General features: G+C 42.9%; 1 pseudogene; it reads right to left on the reverse strand.

Annotated features, from left to right (window-relative positions):
• Positions 1 to 2218: 2218 nt before the first annotated feature.
• Positions 2219 to 3212, reverse strand: LOC102919023 (protein SET-like; annotated as a pseudogene).
• Between the last annotated feature and the right edge of the window lie 17216 nt (positions 3213 to 20428).

The raw sequence follows: 20428 nt of genomic DNA on the forward strand, positions 1-20428 counted from the left end.
TTCAATCTCATTTTATTTCATTAGAGTCTCTTTTCTGATTTTTAAAATTATATTTAGTTATTTATTGTGCGTGTGCCTTGTGTATGGAAGTCCGAGTTCTCTCTTTCCACCACGTGTGCAGCAGGGATGTGAACTCAGGTAGTCAGGCAGTGTTCACCCCTTACCTGACGAGCCATCTCAACAGACCCAATCTGCTTTGTGCTAATACCATGTGTCCTGATAGTTGTAGTTTATTCTTAGTTTAGAGATTAAAAAATTACTTTTTGAATATTTTTATTTATTCTTTGACAATATCATACATGCATACAATGTATCCCATTCACTTCGGCCTTTTTCAGCAGCTTTTGCATGAAAGTAAAATGTTTCAAATACAGACATTCTCTGTGGCTTCCTTGCTTGCCTTGGATGGAACTTTCCCAAGAGCATCAGCACCTTTTGACATTTTGTTTTGTTGCCTTTATTTTCTCACCTTTTAAATCTGCCACAGTGATGAAGCCTATGTAAACTTTCTTATCGAAGTTTGCAAGAGTGAGACGTCACTGACTTTCAGACGTTATGAAATTTAACAAGAGTGGGTTTGCTTTCCCACAGCAATTTGACATGAGGGTCCCAGACAAGGGCCTGCAGCTGACACACTCGGCTGCAGCTCTGTTTTCCAGCCGTATGATTTAGCTGATGATTGGGAGTCGCCTGCCGTTGCCTTCAGAAATGGATGGCATCAGTACTAGGAAACAGGCAATGTTCTCTTTATCTCTCTTTAGCTCTGAAGCTATGCTCTTCTTATCACTGTGAGTTGAAGAACATCTCTGTACCCGACCCTTTCGAGGATGATGCCCAACACATTTGACTCGAATAAATACTCAGGTGTTGGAAAATGACAGAATCTTTTTGACCCTGTTCAATCAGGAGAGCTGTAAAATGAACTGTTTTTTATGTACTACAAAATAATTTATGTTCCTCATAAAAAATTTTTTTAGGAAATTCAGGCAAGGTAAAAGAGAATCCTAAAAACTACTTGCATTTTTTCTACTTACATGCAATAATCATTAATATTTTGGAATATGTATCTTGGACATATGCATGTATACCACCAGATGTTTGAAAAATGGATGATATTATTAAGTGTCTGAATTTAAAATGCTTTTTAAAATAGGGCTGGAGAGGCTGCTCAGTGGTTATGAGCACTTGGTGCTCCTGCAGAGGACCCGGGCTCAGTTTCCAGCACCAACTTGACAGCTCATAACTGCCTCTAACTCCAGTACCATGGGACCTGATGCCCTCTTCTGGCCTCCACAGGCACTGCATACATGTGGTGCTCATACGTGCGGATAAAACAATTATAAACATAAGATTTTAAAAATCTTTTAAAGTATTTTGTAATTACGTTTATGTATTGGTGTATGTATGAGAGAGAGTGCCGGTGTGCCATGTGCATGTGTAGAGATCAGAGAACTACATGTAGAAATTGGTTCTCTCCGTCCACCATGTGGGTACCAGGACTTGAACTCAGGCCACTGGCCTTGGCAGCGGGCACCTGTATTTGCTGAGCCATCTCTCTGACCAAAGCATCTGGATTTTTTTTTTTCCGTTAGGAGAGAATTTTATCTTAAAAGTATCATCTTAAACTGCAAGGCTGTCTGTTAAACATCCCAATTAAACATGTCAAAGGAGAAGACATGTCACAATGACCACTTCCCCCCACCAGACCCCTCAAACCCACCCTTGCTGACCGTCTATGGCTCCTTTTTTCCACTTTCCTTTTTCTTTTTATTAAACAAGAGAAAGTAGGCAGGTACATGTTGGTAAATGCTAACTGTCTGTATTCACATAGAGACACAGTGTAATCTCTGAGCCCAATATACAAAGAAAGGAACAAAGCTAGAAGTCTATGCACACAGGGGTCTGGCACCCCGCAGCCTCCAGCAGAGCCAAGGGGGCCGGAGGGCTTTTCTTCTTTCCCACAGAGCACGGCGGCAGTGTTGACTCCACAGTTTGAGACAAGAAAGGATAAAAAGGAGTTTAGGACAGAATCGTGGAGATTTTTTTCCCTGTTGTATTTTGCTCAAGTTGTTTCCCCCCAAATAGGTTGAGAACCATGATGTTGAGAAAAGAGAGACCTCAAGCAGGGGTGACTGAGCACAAGAGGGCTTGGGGCGTGAGGGAAATGACTGCTACTTGGTCCCAGGGACTGGAGAAAGTCAAAAAAGAAAAAGAGGGCTGGAATCCATCAGTCTTCTGTGCTAGTCATCCTCGCCTTCATCCTCCTCCCCTTCCTCCCCTTCATCATCTTCATCTTCTTCACCTTCATCTTCTTCCCCTTCTTCATCAATGTCTTCCAAGTCTTCCTCTTCATCATCATCAATCATAATTTTCATCATCATCTTCATCATCTTCTTCATCATCTTCATCTTCCACCTCTCCTTCATCATTCATATCAGGAACCAAATAGTACTGCAAGGGCTTTGACCAAACGCCGTCTCTGGTGACCTCTCCTAACTCATCTGCACCTACAGCAGAATGGTCAGTGAACCAGGCAAAGCAGCTCTCCGGCTCTTCGGGCTGCCTCTTCCTGCTGGCCTTATTCTATGTTTGACTTGAGCGTTTTGTCAAATCCTTTCCAGATTTTCATTTGATTTAGGGACTTTGAAGGTGGGTTACCACTCTCATTCAGAGGAAATTCTTTGGAGAGAACTTTATTTTCAGAGTAAAGATTTTCATCAAAATAAAAATCTATTTTGTAACCTGATTTAATATCTTCAAAATTCTGTTACTTCAACTCTGGTCAAGTAATGCCGATCCTCCCCAAGCAGAATAGACACTTTTGGGTGATTGACAAATGTTGTTACCCAAAATTTGGAATTTTGTAGATCAATTCTAACCTCTTCTGGGGGAAAAAAAAAAAAAAAAAGGCTGGCGCAGTTTGTTGTATTTTTGTTCTGCTTTCAAAATTTCCTCACTGGCTTGTTCATTAAGTCTGTGTATTTCATTTTGTACTTCATCAACATGTTCAATTGCTTCTTGCTGTTCTTTTTCGGAAGTCTCATCCACCCGTTGTGGTTGGAGTTGAGCTCCTTTTTTCTGGCTTGGGCCATCGGTGCCAGCATGGTGCGAAAGAAGAGCAAGGGACGGCCAGCCAGTGGGGCCTGCTTGCTCCGGCCTCCTCCTCCTGGCTAGCCCTCGCCGACCTGACACCAAGGCTGGCCAGGGTGGGGGTGTTGTGGCGGCTGGGAGAGGCAGCAGCAGCTCAGCTGGGAATCAAACCTGGGTCCTCTGGAAGAGCAGCCAGTGCTCTTAACTGCAGCCTCACATCTGGAATTTTTGTTATAGTTTCACCCCTGCCTTGTAGGTTTCTGGGTTTCAATTTTTTTTTTTTACATTTATTTACCTTGTGTTATATATGAGTGTTTTACCTGCATATACATATATATGAGCCATGTGCATTCCTGGTGCTTCCTAGAGGTCAGAAGAGGAAGTCCAATTGCCAGAAACTATAGTGATTGGGAGCCATCATACGGGTGCTGGGAACTGAACCCATGTGTGTTACATGCACGAGCAACAGATGCTCTTAATCACTGAGCTGTTCTTCAGCCTCAATCTGGATTTTTTAAATAAAATATACTATAGAGTTATTTTCATGTTAGTAAATATATAAAAATCAATTTAAATTATTTGGATCACTCTCCTATTAATCTCTCAATAGAAAATCTGACAATAGAACATCATCAATTATATCATTATAAACACTTTTAATGCTTGATACAATTTTCAGTTTTTGAACAAATGAAAATTCAAACACTATTGAAGATATAATATAGATACAGATACAGATAAAATCAAAACTTTGCTTTCCTGTTCTCCTCGTTCAATTTCCCACTAACATCATCAGGGATGCTTTGTGGCTGGGCTGTTCTTATGATTATTATTTTGTCTTTAAATATTGTTTCTACTGTTAGTAATATACCTGATGGTTCCTTGATCTGTCATCTTGAGAAATAATATGGGTACGCTTTGAAATATGGGAAATTGATTGAACTTTCCTTGACCCCTCCAACGTCACACGGTGGTTATGTTTTGTTGATGTAATTCATGAAACAGCATGCTAGACTCTCTATTTTTTTTTTTTAGATTTATTTATTTATTATGTATACAGCATGTATGACTACAGGCCAGAAGAGGGCACTAGATCTGATTACGGATGGTTGTGAGCCACCATGTGGTTGCTGGGAATTAAACTCAGGACCTCTGGAAGAGCAGTCAGTGCTCTTAACCTCTGAGCCATCTCTCCAGCCCTAGACTCTCTATTCTTATTGTCACCGTTAGCTACTATTCCTAGCTAGCCCGCTACCAAAGACTAGTCAAATAGCTGGCCTTCCAATGCATTAGTATTTTTAGTTGTATTAGTATTTTTATATTGCCAAGATTTATAACATCCTTGTGATGTTCCATGACTTCAACTAAATCTTTGTATCTTAGCTACAGGTTAATGAAGAAGTAGAAAAAAAATTAGTATACAATTTATCCTATCATTGAGTAAATATTACTGTAATTTTATTGGAACTGGGGAAACATATAATTCATTTCATTTATACTTTGCTGCTTGAAGAACATCATCCAGATAGTTAGATCTAGCTAAGGATGAACCCAGGCTTTGTTGGTCTTGAACTTTGTAACATTTAGGAGGTCTGCCAAGGGGAAAACATACAAATTTACAAACGCTACACCACAAGATCCATCCTTTGGCCTTCAAGAGAGCTTGGATAAGCAGAAGAGCCAAACCCCAGCTTTCCCAACTCCATGGTAAATTACCTTATTCCCTTGAGACAAGCTCTCACTAACGCTGGAGCTGGGATAGTAGTTCACACCCCAGCAATCCCCCTACCTCTGCATCTCCTGCGTGGGGTTCCAGGCTCACATGCAACTGTGTGGGCTTCTTCTTCTTCAGGTATGCTTTCACGAGTGCTCTTACTCACAGAGCCGTCTCCCCAGGCCTTAACAGGCGCTTTAAACACAAATCGTAGGCTCATAGAGATGTTCAGGGAAAGAACAAGACGTACCCAACAAGGGGATGAACTTCTCAAGGCAGAATTGTACTTAGGTGTCTTTTCAATGAGTATTTACAGATTTGGGGAGCGCTCAAGTTACATCTGTAAAGGTTGCTGAGAATTCCTCCCCCTTTTCACATTGCCCAAAGAGTGACACTTAGAGCAAGGTTCAAGGTTAAAGAATGTTCTTCTGTAAACAGAGTGGTAAGGTGGATTTATGGGGAGTGTGGTTTAGATTGAGGAATGAGCAGGAATGCCAGAACCGCAAAGTTATGCATCGTTGGCCCTAAGTAAGCACAGTTTATTGTTTTCAAAAGATGCCCTTGGAAAACAGCCCTTTCCTGTGTGCAGTCTAGACTATGAGGAGCATTTGAAGTTTCTCAACAGATAAGGTAGACCAGACCCTGGGACAAAGGGCCTGTTTTCCCCCCACGCCTTCCTTCCCATGTCACCATAACTTTCCTATCTTTCCATCTTGCCTCAGTCCTGTTGGTCTTTAGACCTTTTGTCCTCTGCTTACAGCTGATCTGCCTTCAGATGGCCTTAGGGAAACTTAACCCATATCCCTGAGTCCTTGATTGTCTTTGAAAGTCAATGAGAGTGGTCACCCTAAGTCCCTCTATGCCCCGTTTCATCCAGAAGTGGCCATTTCCTGACTGATTTTAGAGTCTTAGCTCTTGAGGGGGTTGATGTGGTAGCTAGTTGTGTATCAGAGACTGCCCCTGCAGGACTCTGGCCACTGGTCAAGAGGGATAAGGTTTAGGTCTTATCTCTAGCCCTTGTGGAACAAGACAGTCTGAACTGCCTATGAGGTCATAATACAATTATCTAGCATGAAGCTTTCTGCTAAAGAACAAGGACATAGCACTGTCCCCTCCCTGAGAGTCAATCCAAATGAGCCTGTCAATCATCTGTACAAGAAAAACGCCTCTGAGGAAAAGCTGACTGTTCTAGAAGCTTTAGAAATATTACAAAGCCTACATGAAATATAGGTCAGCACAGTGGCCCCTTAGGCCATTTTCTGCTCTTACCCTTTGAGTGGGCCCAACGGCAATGGTCCCCTCGGCTATTGCTCCATTCTCAGTCCTCGAGAGTACCGCACTTTACCTTGTAATGAACTCAAATTATCTTCCATGCTATGCTTTATGTGTTCATCTGAATTCTTTCAACAGAGTTCATAAAGCCCAGGGCTCCACAGTGAGACCCGGGGACAGGGAAATTTAGCATTTTTTCCTTTCTTTTCTTTCTTTTTCCATCTTTGTAAAAATGTTCCCAAAGTTTTAAGATTATTTCTATTTATTTATGTGTGCACACATACAGTGGCATGTAGGGTGGTCATTGTGTATATTCGTTGTACATGGTGTTATATTACAGAAGGACATTTTTATCCAAGCATATGTTGTATATTAAGTGTATTCTCTATACCATCTTTCTATCCTCTTTTCTCCTCTTCTTCTCCTATTCCCTATGTTTCTCTACACATTTTTGCTTCTGCATCCATGTCATGTATACGTACATGATTTTCTGTATATGTATAACATCTAGAAACACAAATAAGAGAATACATATCTTTGTTTGAGAGTGGCTTAATTAATTTAATCTGATAATCTTTAGTTTTATCCATTTTCCTGCAAATGATTTAATTTCATTCTTCTTTATGACTGAAAATATATAAATATATATAAGTTTAATATATATTTATATATCAGTATATATTATATGTGTGTAATATATATTTACATTATAGATATTTATATATGAGTATATTTTTATATATTTATCTATAAGTATATGTATTTTATATATTAGATAAAATATGCAAGTATAAATATATAAAACAAATATGAAGATATATAGAATAAAATAAAAAATTTTAAATATATATATTTTTTTACTCCTCTGTTGTTAGACACCTAGGATGGTTCCATAACTTAACTGTTGTGGATAGTACTGGAATAAACATTGAAGTGCAAGTATCTCTATAATGTGTTGACTTGGAGTGCTTTAGGTAAATACCCATGTCAGGTCCTGTCTGACTATCAAACAGTCTTGAATGGAAGAGTGAGGATTAAGAAATAATAGATATGAAAAATGGAGACATAGACATAAAAGAAAAATGCAGAGACACAAAATAGCAATAGGAGAGCTCTGAGTCAATACCAGAGTCACCCTGAGTTTATTTCTCAGGACTTTTTTATACCCAAAGCAAAGGGGGCAAAAAACCTCCCCCTCTCAATGACATCATGGTTCAAAGTACAAACAAGTGCAAACACCTCCTTAATTCTCAAGACATCTGATAACCACATCTTTGGCAAAAACATCCTGTTATTCATCCTTGAAGGGCAAAGCAAGCTCAGACTCTCTGACCTTGAGCCAAGATGGAAGAAGGCCACACCACAGAGTCCCTGAGGCCCCCACATACCCACAAATGGTCATATGTAGCTTGGCTTTTAGTTTCTGAGAAGCTTCTCAGCACAGTCCATGGTGGTGCACTAGTTCACATTCCCACCAGCCGTATATAATGGTCCCCTTTCTCCTTTGTCCTGCCAGCGTTTATCTGCTTTCTTAATGACTGCAGTTCTGACTGGCGGGAGCTGGAATCTCAATATGGTTCTGATTTTCATTTATCTGATAGCTACTGAGTTGAGCACTTTTTATAAGTTTATTGTCTGTATTTCACCTTTTGAGAACTGTTGTCCATTTACTGATTGGGTTGTTTGATTTCCTGTTGATTAGTTTTGAGTGTGTGTGTGTGTGTGTGTGTGTGTGTGTGTGTGTGTGTGTGTGTGTGTGTGTTAGCTGGTCATCCGCCGTCAGATGTACAGCCATCAGACACTTTCTTCCATCTATAGACTCTTTTCCCTCAGTTGTTTCCTTTGCTGTGGAGCTTTGTACTTTCATGAGGCTCCGTTTGGCAGTGATTGACATATTTCTGAGTGACTAGAGTCTTACTCAGAAAAAAAGTCTTTGTCCACAGTTGAATATTGAAGTACATACTCTATTTTTTCTTCCAACAGTTTTAGATACTTTGGAGTTGATTTTTTGTGTGTGTGCAGATTGAGAGGCAGATCTACATCTGAGAGATAAACCCATCTGCACCTCCAGTTTTCCCAGCACCATTTGTAGACGAGCCTATCTTTTCTCCAATGTAATATTTTGGGCGTCTGTTAGATCAGGGTATGCCCTACTTATTTTTTATTTATTTTTTTTTTGAAATGGGAGAAGTTTATTTTTTTAGTAGTTGCATGTTTATTTTATTATGTCGTTTATTTTTGAAATTATAATATAACTCCATTATTTCCCCCTTTCCCTTTCCTCCCTCCAAAGCCTCCCATGTGCCTCTCCCTTGTACTCTTTCAAATTCATGGCCTCTTTTTTCATGAATTGTTGTTACATGCAAATATGTATGTACATATGTAAATATAACCTGCTCGGTCTGTATAAGGTTACTCGTATGTATGTTTTCTGGGCCGGCCGTTTGGTAATCTATAACCCACTGGTGCCCTCTTCCCTGGGGAAGACTTTCTCCCACTCTCGGCATTTCTTAGTTGCCTGCAGTTCCTTGTGTGGGTTTGGGGCCTTGTGGGCTCCCCCCTCTCCCCCCCCCCCCCCCGTCCCTTTAGCATGACTGTTGTTATTGTCCTTGTTCAGCTCATGCTTAGGCAGCCATGATGGTGAGACTTAATGGGTGTAGTCTCTGGTGTTACTAGGAGACACAGTCTCACAGCAAAATCCCTGCTCCCTCTGGCTTTCATAATCCTTCCACCACTCACCCCCCTCCAGAATGTTCTCTGAGTCTTACATGTGGGAGTTCATTTTGTAGATATAGCCTCTGGGACTGGGCTCCATAACTCTGCCTTTTGATTGGTTGTGGTTTTTGTGATGGTCTCCAACAGTTGCAAAGAGAAGTTTCTTTGGTGAGGACTACATTCATCTATGTGTATAAGAATGAATATTTGGAATGTAGTTGGGGATTAGGCTGGTTTAGTAAAGTGATGTTTGTGGGTTCTTCTCCAAGATCCATTGTAGATGTCACCAACCATCTTATTAAATAAGAAACACAGAACCAATGCAAAGAAGAAAGTCAAGAGATCAGAGCTAAGAGCCTTACCCGTCTGCTGCAGCTAGCCTCTTCAGCCAAGAGAGACCTACTTCCTGTGGTTTTGTCTTTATATAGACTTTCTGTTCTGCCTTCTCATTGGTTGTAAACCCAACCACATGACTGCTTCGACACTGCCTGTCTGTACAGACCTCCAGGTCTTCTATGGTTGGTATTGAGATTAAAGGCATGTGTCTCCAGTGCTGACTGTATCCTTGAACACACAGAGATCTACCTAGCTCTGCCTACCAAGTGCTGGGATTAAAGGTGTGCACCACCACTGCCCAGCTTTCGCTAAGGCTCTAATAGCTCTGACCCCCGGGCAACTTTATTTATTAACATACAAATAACATTTTAGTACAAATAAAATACCACCATAATCCATGACCTCACTAGCCACACCCTACTCTAAGTGGTTCTTCGGGCTATACCTTGCCCTAGGGGGCTCCACTTTACAAACAGTTGTTTATTCCATTTTGAGGAAGGAGGATGACAGCAGTCCTGGTAGGGGGGCTGCAAACCATACCGTCTCTGCAGCACCACCCACTTAGCATAGACTGATAAATGTGTCCCACTTCAAGTATATTGGGGGTAAACTGAGAGCACCTGGGCATATTAAAACCCTCTCAGGCAAACCAGGCTCAAGAACTAAACAGGCACGTTGAAACCAAGGAAGGGTATAACTCCCTCAATTGGACTCCGTAAAGAATGGGTGTGCAGCCCTGTGACCTGACCTGACCCTGTGGGTGTTAGGATATACACGTGCTGGTGGGTGGTTCTGGCCGATAGAGCCAAGGTGCCCCACGGTGGGTGAGAGACAGAGATGCCATGCAGACAGAGCTCAGTGAAGAGTTTTATTTGGTGGTAGGAAGACAGGGGGAAGAGAAAGAGGAAGAGGAAGAGAGAGAGAGAGAGAGAGAGAGAGAGAGAGAGAGAGAGAGAGAGAGAGAGAGAGAAATGGGCGGAGTTTTCCCTTAAGAATAGGCTTTTATGTCAGGGCATAGGGTGGCGCCAAAGGGCGGGATCAGAATATTAACAGTGGGCATTAAGGATAAACAGAAAGAAAAAATCAAACTGCCCTATGAGCTCCAGTTCAACAGACAAGAGTCCCTGCCATTAACGTGGCCCACTTGAGTGCCTCCCACCTGTTTGCCAATCTCAATGAAAAGCTCCTGCCTCATGCTCTGACCGGTTCTGCTCTTTTGCTAAGCAGCTGGACTCTACCCTGTAGCCTTTACTTCAGCAGGGCCTCAGCCCCAGCAGCGATTCCATTCGGCCACTGGTCTTGGGTTCCTTATCTATACGGATTATACTAACATTTCCATCAACCACTTCTGAAACTTTTTTAACTCAACCATAGCCTCTGTATTAGTCAGGCTTCTCTACAGTAACAGAATTTATATATGTGGAATTTATTAGAATGACTTACAGGCTGCGGTCCAGCTAATCCAACAATGTCTGGCTATGAATAGAAAGTCCAGGAATCCAATAGTTACTCAGTCTACATGTCTCTGCTGGTCTTCAGCATATGTTGGAATCCCAAAGAAGTAGGTTCTAATGCCAGTGAAGGAATGGACTTGCTATGTTAGCAAAATGAGATTAAGCAGGCAAAGAGCAAAAGCATGAGATTCTAGGAAAATTCCAGTTTCTTGGGGGCCATTGTCTCACTAGTCCCTTAGCCAGGTAAAGGGACTTGAGGTTCCTTAAATAACTTCAACCCTACCAAGCTGTTTCTATTGTCCCCCATTTTCTGTTTTAACACTTCAATCTGGAGGTAGAATGTCTGTGTCTAAAACAAATGTCACAAATCAGGACCAAGGTTAGTGCTAAATATCCTTGTAAAGAGCAGCATGACCCGGCTGCCCTGGGAAGGGAGCTGACACGTGACTGCTCTTCGGGAATGAGGCCCATCAGGAGAAAGGGCACCAAGCCGGGGAGCATTAGAGAGAAACAGCAATGTGTCAAAAACAGCTTAGTGAGACCTAACAGAGGCTTCCCTTTAAAGCCTTGAAAGGCAGGCACTTATTTTTTTTTTTAATTAAGAGATTTTTCTATTCATTTTATATATCAACCACAGATTCCCCATCCTCCCTCCTGCCACCCAACCCACCCCCATTCCCACCTCCTCCAAGGCAATGTCTCCCATGGGGAGTCAGCAGAGCCTGGTACACTCTGTTGAGGCAGGTCCAAGCCCCTCCTCTCTGCACCAAAGCTGCACAAAGTGTCTCACCATAGGCACCAGGCTCCAAAAAGCTCATGTACCAGGGACAGGTCCCGGTCCCACTGCCTGCCCCCCTCCCCAAACAGTTCAAGCTAAACAACTGTCTCACCTACCCAGAGGGCCTAGTCCAGTACCATGGGGGCTCCTCAGCTATTGGTCCACAGTTCATGTGTTTCCACTAGTTTGGCTAGTTGTCTCTGTACTCTTTCCAATCATGGTCTCGATATCTCTTGCTCATAGAATCCCACCTCTCTCTCTTCAATTAGACTCCTGGAGCTCTACCTGGGGCCTGGCCATGGATCTCTGCATCTGCTTCCATCAGTCACTAGATGAGGGTTCTATGATGACAGTTAGGGTATTCAACCATCCAATCACCAGAGCAGGTCAGCTCAGGCACCCTCTTGACCATCATCAGTAGTCTATGGTGGAGTCATCTTTGTGGATTCCTGGGGACCTCCCTAGTACTCTACTTCTCTCTATTCCCATGGTGCCTTCATTTATTATGGTATCTCTTTCCTTGTTCTCCCATTCTGTTCCTGATCCAGCTCGAATCTCCCACTCCCCTAAGCTCTCATTCCCCTGTCCCTTGCCCTACATTAACCCCCCTCACTCCCAGCTTGCTCATGTAGATCTCATCCATTTCTCCATCGCTGGGCAATCCCTGTGTCATTCCTAGGGTCCTCTGTAGTATGAATCTTAGAAGGTCTTATTAATAAAAATAAACCCAGAGCCAGGTGTTGGGGTGAACACTGGGAGATCAGAGAAACAGAAGAGGCCACAGCCACCTCACCTTGCCAGTTCCTCAGCTAATCCTGTTTCTCAGACTGGAAGCTTCTGTGTCCTCATCCAGAATGGATCTCAGCTGAACTGCTGCTCAAAAGCTGAAATGCTTAGCCAGTTCTAGTTACTGGTCCTCACGCCTTATATACCTTTCTGCTTTCTTTCATCACTTCCTGGGATTAAAGGCTCACTTCCTGGGATTAAAGGCGTGAATCACCATGTCTGGCTGTTTACAGTGTGGCTTTAAACCCACAGAGATCCAGATGGATCTCTGCCTCCCAAGTGATAGGATTAAAGGCATGTGTGCCACCATTTTCTGGCCTCTATATCTAGTGGCTGTTCTGTTCTCTGACCCCAGATAAGTTTATTAGGGTGTACAATATTTTGGGGAATACAATATCACCACAGTCCTCCTTACTATCTAGTCTCACTGGAGGTATGGGTTGCAGTCTGGTTATCCTTTGCATTACATCTAGTATCCATTTTTAAGTGAGTACATACCATGTTTGTCTTTCTGATTCTGGGTTACCTCACTCAGGATGATATTTTCTAGTTTCATCCATTTGCCTGCAAACCTCATGATGTCATTGTTTTTCTCTGCTGAGTAGTATTCCATTGTGTATATGTACCACATTTTCTTTAACCATTCCTCAGTTGAGGGGCATCTAGGTTGTTTCCAGGTTCTGGCTATTACAAATAATGCTGCTATGAACATAGTTGAGCATGTGTCCTTGTGGTTTGATTGAGCATTCCTTGGGTATATGCCCAAGAGTGGTATAGCTGGGTCTTGAGGAAAGTTGATTCCCAAATTTCTGAGAAAGTGCTATACTAATTTCCAGAGTGGCTGTACAAGTTTGCACTCCCACCAACAGTGTAGTAGTGTTCTGTTCCCCTTGCTCCACATCCTCTCCAACATAAGCTGTCTTCAGTGTTTTTGATCTTAGCCATTCTGACAGGTGTAAGATGGTATCTCAGAGTCATTTTAATTTGCATTTCCTTAATGACTAAGGATGTTGAGCAATTCCTTAAATGTCTCTCAGCCATTTGAGATTCTTCTGTTGAGAATTCTCTGTTTAGCTCTATAGCCCATTTTTTAATGGTCAATAAGACAAAACGACAGCCTACAGAAAGGGAAAAGATCTTCACCATCCCCACATCTGACAGAGGACTGATCTCCAAAATATATAAAGAACTCAAAAAGCTAGACATCAAAATGCCTGACAGTCCAATTAAAAAATGGGCAGGCACTTCTTTTAGGCATTTTAAGTGAGAGAAAGAGGGGCAGCTGCACGAGGGGTGGCTGGGGATGGGGAGGCAATTGAACTTGCAGAGAAATCTCCTGAACACAGAAGAATATCTGGCTTTTATAACTTGGGCAGGGTGGGGGGAACTTGTCGGAAGTTTATACCACACCGTTTTGTGCTCTTAGCCACTGAATGTCTCTCTAGAACCTCATTCCTATTTATCAGGAAGATTCCTAAACATGTACACAGATATCTCTTCCCTGCCCAGAGGCGATAAGGCACAGGGGCCTGACATCAGCGACTCAGAATGGCTTTCTACTTTAAAAACCCCTTTGTCATTTTTTTTCTTGTTTGACAGGGACTCACTCATAGCTGTCCTGGAACTCACTATGTAGGCCAGGCTGGCTTCAAACTGACAGCGATCCACCTGCCTCAGCCTCCCAAGTGCAATTTCTTTTTATTTTGTGTGTATGGGTGTTTTTCTGCATATATGTCTATATACCATGTGCATGTGTGGTACCCATAGGAGCCACAAAAGGGGAGCCAAATTCCCTGCAATTGGGTTGGGATGTGAGTGCTGGAAATGGAACCCAGTGCTCTGGAAGATTAGCTAATGCTTATAACCCATAAGCCATCTGTTATTTTTGAAAACAACATAAATTTAACCTCTATCAATATTCCCTTGAAAATGTATCTCAAAGGACTTGGAGGCAGCATGCCTGCTTGGTAGGCAAGAAGTTCTGAACTGAGTTGTTTATGATCAAAGAAGTTGGGGTTAATTCCACCACTACCACAAAAAAAAAAAAAAAAAAAAAAAGGATAAACTCACCCTCCATTTCCATGCCTGACTTTGCTTGTCTCTAGAATCTGTCGAGTATGGCTGACAGTCTCCCCCACTCCCCAGTCCTCTCTTGCACACCTCCAGAGTGAGCTTTATTAGGAGGTGACCGGATCCAACCACTTCTAAGTACAAAACTCATTAATGGCTTCCCTTTGTGTGGTAAATCAGGTGCTCCACCAGCCTGCCTCTCAGCGACTCAGCACCCATAGCTTACATCACCTGCCACCCCCAGGTACAGTGCATTTCCACTATCATTACAAGCTGCATATTTTCCTATGAAACACATGCACCCTTTAAAAGTTCCCTCCACACATCACAGTTCTCTCTCTCTCTCTCTCTCTCTCTCTCTCTCTCTCTCCCTCTCTCCCTCTCTCTCTCTCTCCCTCTCTCTCTCTGTCTGTCTCTGTTTTTTTCTCTCTCATGTCCCCACTTCCAATGGCCTTTTACTCCCTACACTACCAACACACACACACACACACACACACACACACACACACACACACACACACACACACACTAAACCTCTTGGATTAGATCAGTTAGATCCTGTTGTTAGATCTGTTGCATGGTGTGATCTACACAGCATACTTTGGCCTGGATTGCCAAGGTACCATCCCCTGATTGATCCTAACATTGGTGTTGCTAACTGGAAGGCTCTCTTGGTACCTATGCACCCACCCACCTATGGCCTGAGCCACACTGGGACCCCACCCACCCGCTCTACCTGCAACAGATCCACCTTCTAGTCCACCAATCACTTGGCCTTCCATCAATCACCAGCAACTGGTGAGTGATCTCTCTCAGTCGGTATAAATGCTTCCCTGAGTCTCTGGTACTCTTGGAGGCAGAGGTACCCATCTCTGACCATTTCCCTTGGGTGAAGCTTCATTTTCTAGAACGAATTTTCACCTTCTGGCTTCGTTTAAAAGTCCTGGTACCAGGTGGCCCTGTCTCCTCCGGCTTTAGCCCTGGTCCTTGAACTGTGTGGACTGATGACCCACTATTCAACTTGCCTTCATTCAGTCCTCCCTGAGTCCTTGGGATGCCTTGGACTCTGGGTTCTGGACCTTCCTCTCCACCTCACTTATGGGAACTGCATCATCCACCTCCTCACTCCCCCTTGGGATGTCTTTTGGAGAGCATCCAACCACTCCTCTCCAGTCAAATCTGCTGGCCTCAATACCCCTCAGATAATCAATCCAAATGCCACCACCAACCAAGCAATGCAGGAATGTAAAAAAAATCCCCATTCCCTATGTCTTTTTCTTTGCTCCAAGTCGTTTGTTTCTCCAGCCCCACATTGTATAAATGTCATGTTTTAAGTTATGGTTGATGGATCTTAAGTTTGTTGCAAAGTGGGAGTTGGAACTACCGAAAAGCTGGAGGTGGGGAGAGAATCAGGCCAGCTACAGGTGCTCAGCAGTGTCCAATGAGCTAAGCTTCCTAAGGTATGTACAGATCATTTGTTTGTGAATTTGATTCCAAGTTCTAGAGTCCAGTTCTTCAGCGGCTGCTCCCTCTAGCCTGGTATCTCCCATGTGGCTCTGGCTCTTGTAACCTGCTGACCCACGTGTGCAGCCCCCTTCTCTCCTGCTCTCTCCTGGCCACCTCTGGCTCCAGCCTGCAGTCCCACAACTTCAGCTCTCACCTCCCGCTTGGAACTTACAGGACACACCCACACAGCGTTACACTTTTCCCTCCACGGACTCGGATTTTGTTATAACAGCTTGGCCTCAGCACAAATCAATGGCCAAAAATTGGTGAACCTGATTTCCAAATTCTCACAAATCATTAACAACTACTACTGCCACAAACAAATGATCCCCAAAAATCTTATGTCTAAACTTGCTCTGCTCTCCACTTCCAAAAATCTCTTCCCGCCAAGGTTCTGCTCCTCACTCTTCAGATCTTTTATCTCTATTTCTTTGCATTCTGCTCTCAAAAAGAAAAATTTAAGATTATGCTGTAAACTCTTATCTCAGGATTTGTAAGTTGCTCATCTGTTATGGTTTAAAATCTATATAATCTGTAACAAAATTCGGCTTTAAACTTATAACAAAAGGCTTATAATTAAAATTCTATACATGGGCGTCTACATATGTGATTCAGCTCTATATGTGTAAATGTAACTTGGACTCAACTTAATGTGTGTGTGTGTGTAACTTGGATTCAACTCTCATTTAAAAATATAGATAGAAGATAGATAGATAGATAGATAGATAGATAGATAGATAGATAGATAGATAGATAGATAGATAAAGTTGCCAGTCTCTCTGTGGACTGTATCTATTATTAAAAGTTTTATTTTGATACTAGAAGAGTTTCAATTCAAAATTCTTATTTTTAAGGCTAAACCTAGCAGGGATGGAACATAAAGTCCTAGTCTTATAAAGGCTACTAAATTATTGTAAACTGTTAAGGATAATTAAAGGGAATGCAAGTTAATAATTAGTCACCTTATAAATCATCAAATTCTTTAATGTGTTCAGAACTATACTTGTAGTCATGCTAAATACTAATGTAATTAATTACAGAAATAGGCCTTATTTAGCTTCATATGTATGTTTTCAAAATTAAACCTAAAGCAAGTAGCTAAATAAGGTATACTTAACAGACAAATGGTCTTCAAACTCTCAGAGATCTGCAGAATATGGTATTTAAAATGTTTAATAAAAAGGCTTTTTATAGCCAGGCAGTAGTGGTTCATGCCTTTAATCTCAGTACTTGGGAGGCAGAGGCAGGTGGCTCTCAATGAGTTCAAGTCCAGCCTGGTCTACAAAACAAGTTCCAAGACAGTCAGGACTGTACACAGAAATCCTGTCTCAAAAAAGAAAAAAAGGGGGGGAGCTTTTTTTCATGATAGAGAGACATGCCAGCTCCTGGCAGCACCCTTTCTCCTCCAAAGAAGATGATGGGGCACAGAAGAACCTCCACCTGGAGCTTGCTTTAAATGTGGCAAAGCTGGCCACTGGGCAAAAAAACTGTCCTTCACCTTAAATGCTACCAGGACTCTGTCCAAACTGTGGACAAGCAGGACACTGGGGAGTTGATTGCCCCACTTTGCCTAGACAAGGTAGGCCAGTCCCCTCAAGTTCCTCCTCCACAGGAAAGTCTGTCAGGGCTTCTGGACCTGGTAGCTGAAAACTGACATCACCCTGGGACCTCAGTCCCCAATGACCACAGAGGAACCTAGGGTGATTGTCATTTTTTTTTTTAATAAATTTGGAAGCTACAAGGTCTATGCTTCCTTTTTACTTGGGTGAAATTCATCCTTCTCAGGTCTCTGATAATGACTAGGCTAGTAATAGCTTTGTTGGTTTTAACGGCAGCAACCAAAGCTTTAGCTGGCTTCTCAGTTCTCTTCATTTGTAAAAAAAAAAAAAAAAATCAGGCCACAGGCCTCACTTTCCTAGAGCTACTACTAGGTCTAGACACAGGTGACCTTGTTATCAGATTCAGAAAATAGATAAACTCACAAAACCGATATCAATGTAACTTTTTACTATGCCTTTATTTAAAGGAACTTGCTTTACGATGACTGCCCTCAGTAGTCAACCACCTGTGTCTGGTGGTGAATGATTAAATAAAAAAAGGTATAAGGTCTGAGGATACATAAGCTTAAGTTGTGAGGAGCTAAGAAAATGTTTTAGGGTCTAAGATGGTGTTCTAAGGTATGTAAATGCAAGTTATACTCTAAGGTGGGTAAATGCAGGTTATAAAACTTGGAGGACATGAGAGCTTAAGTGGTGATGAGAAAGTGACTTAAGGTGCATAAAAAGAATGGAAAGCGTTTCGGATTTCTCTCCCTTGCTCTGCTACTGTTGTATTAAGACTTCAAAGTTCAGAGTTTTTAACATTAATCCGTGGCGTTCTGATGAGCTAAGCCTACTACTGTTATCACAGCCACAGCTCAAGATTTTAAATTTCCTTTGATTAACTTCTAAGTAGAGACTTTAAAGTAATTCACATTGTGCTAAAAAAAAGTCTATCTAATCTATATACATCCAGTCTTCTGGATAGAGGAAAGAGGCCCCGCTTTCATGGTCTGTATTCATGCCGAAAATCAAGACCAAGAGAGCCATAGCCCTCTGCTCCAGGGGAGGTTTCCACCCTCCCTGAGCACGCCGTAATGAGTGTTCCTGCTTTAACCCACAGTCACTGCCCAAGCTCCTACTATGACCCAAAGGCGTACATCCACTGCCTTTCCTACGATGTGGAATTCAGTCTAGAGTACAAACAATGGTAATGCTAATGGGTCTAAAACTTATCTCTTCTTGTAAACTTAAAAAAATTTCATAAACTTCAGGGAATTGACGCCTGTTCTCCCCCACCCCCACCCATCTATTCCGCTTATTCCTAAAGGTGGGATCTCTCTCTCTTTTCCTGGTCCTGGGACTCCCCTCCCTCAACTACCAGGACCATGGGCCCAAAAGTTTCCAGTGTACAGCTAGAAAAACATTTCCCCCTAAACTCCTTAACCTTATCTTCTGCCCCTAATATATATCTATTCCAGCAGCCTGCCAGGTCCAGGTGTTCCCTCAAAAATCTGTACCCCAGGCAGCTTCAAAGCAGCTACCCCAGGCGGTCCAGCCTCACAGATTGCTCCAACTAGACCTGCACTTTCCTAGCCCCAGAGGGTCCCACAGAGCCTGGATAGCAAGTGATGCAGTTGCCTCTCCCAGCTTGGGCCGGCATCCCAGCTTTCTTGAGTCTCCAAAAACGTCATCAGGAAACAGTCTGAAGAGCATGGGACCCCCATTCCTGCATCACCAGCACCCCTTCCTATTTCCTTGCCTTTTATAAAATGGGCCAGGCAGTGGTGGCGCACATCTTTAATCCCAGTACTTGGGAGGCACAGGCAGGAGGACCTCTCTGAGTTCAAGGCCAGCCTGGTCTACAGAGCAAGTTCCAGGACAGGCACCAAAGCTACACAGAGAAACCCTGTCTCAAAATAAAAAGGGGGGAGGGGTAAATCGGGTGCTCCTCCAGCCTGCCTTTCAGCGAGTCAATGCCAGCACCTTACGTCATCACCCACTAATACCAGGTGCAGTGCATTTCCACTGTCGCTATGAGTTGCGTATTTTCCCATGCAACACGCACACCCTTTGAAAGGTCCCTCTGGACAGCACGGCTTGCTCTCTCTCATTCTTTCTGTCTCCCAGGCTCTCTGTCTGTCTGTCTGTCTGTCTCTTTCTCAGTGTCTCATGCCCCCACTCCAAGATGGACTTTCGCTCCCTACCCAATAACCTCTTTCATTAGATCTGTTGTACGTTGTATGCAGACCCATCAAAGGTACCTTCTGCCGCTCCATCCTAACACTTCGGTCTTCAACTAAAACCTTACATCTTAGTGTCCTATGCCAGTTCTGAGGTCATTGGAATTTTATTTCACTTATTTATTTGTTTGTTTATTTATTTATTTATTTATTTATTGTGTTATTTATTTATTGTGTTATACACACACACACACACACACACACACACACACACACACACACACACACACTGATTCCATGGTATATATGTGAAGGCCAAAGGACAATTTACAGGAATCATTCTCTCCTCCCACCATATTGAACTCCGGTTATCAGGCTTAGCAGTGCCTTTACCCCTGTCCCACTGCGCTATCCCTGGCCGCTGGACTTTCTGAGACGCCCCGGCTGACTGACCTTGTCTGGCCCAGGCCTCCCTGCCAAGCTGCTACCTTTTACTCCTTGCCCATCCATCCTCCAGCCATACTCCCTCCACTAAGGTCTGGACCACTCTCTGCTTTTCGTACACTTGAGGCCTATCAAGGACTTTCCTCCAGAGAGGTGCTTTCTCCATTCTGCCTGTGAGTTCAGCCCACTCTTCAGATTTCTACTTAAATGTTATTCTCCAGGGATGTCTTCCCTGACCACTCTACCTATATACATTCTTTCACCCTACAGGTCCTTTCTTTCTCAAATTTATTTCATTCACAGCACTTCAAATTGAACACTGGGGCTGGAGAGAAGAAGTCTTAGCAGATAGGAACACAGACTGATCTTGCAGAGACCTGAGTTCAGATCCCAGTACCCAAATCAAGTAGTTTGTAGATGCTTATAACTCTAGCTCTAGGGGGTCCAATACCTTCATCTGGCCTCTGCAGGCACCCTGCACACACACACACACACACACACACACACACACACACACACACACACACTACAAGTACACACAA

This window comes from Peromyscus maniculatus, chromosome 9, assembly GCF_049852395.1.
Source record: "Peromyscus maniculatus bairdii isolate BWxNUB_F1_BW_parent chromosome 9, HU_Pman_BW_mat_3.1, whole genome shotgun sequence".
Classification (NCBI taxonomy): Eukaryota; Metazoa; Chordata; class Mammalia; order Rodentia; family Cricetidae; genus Peromyscus; species Peromyscus maniculatus.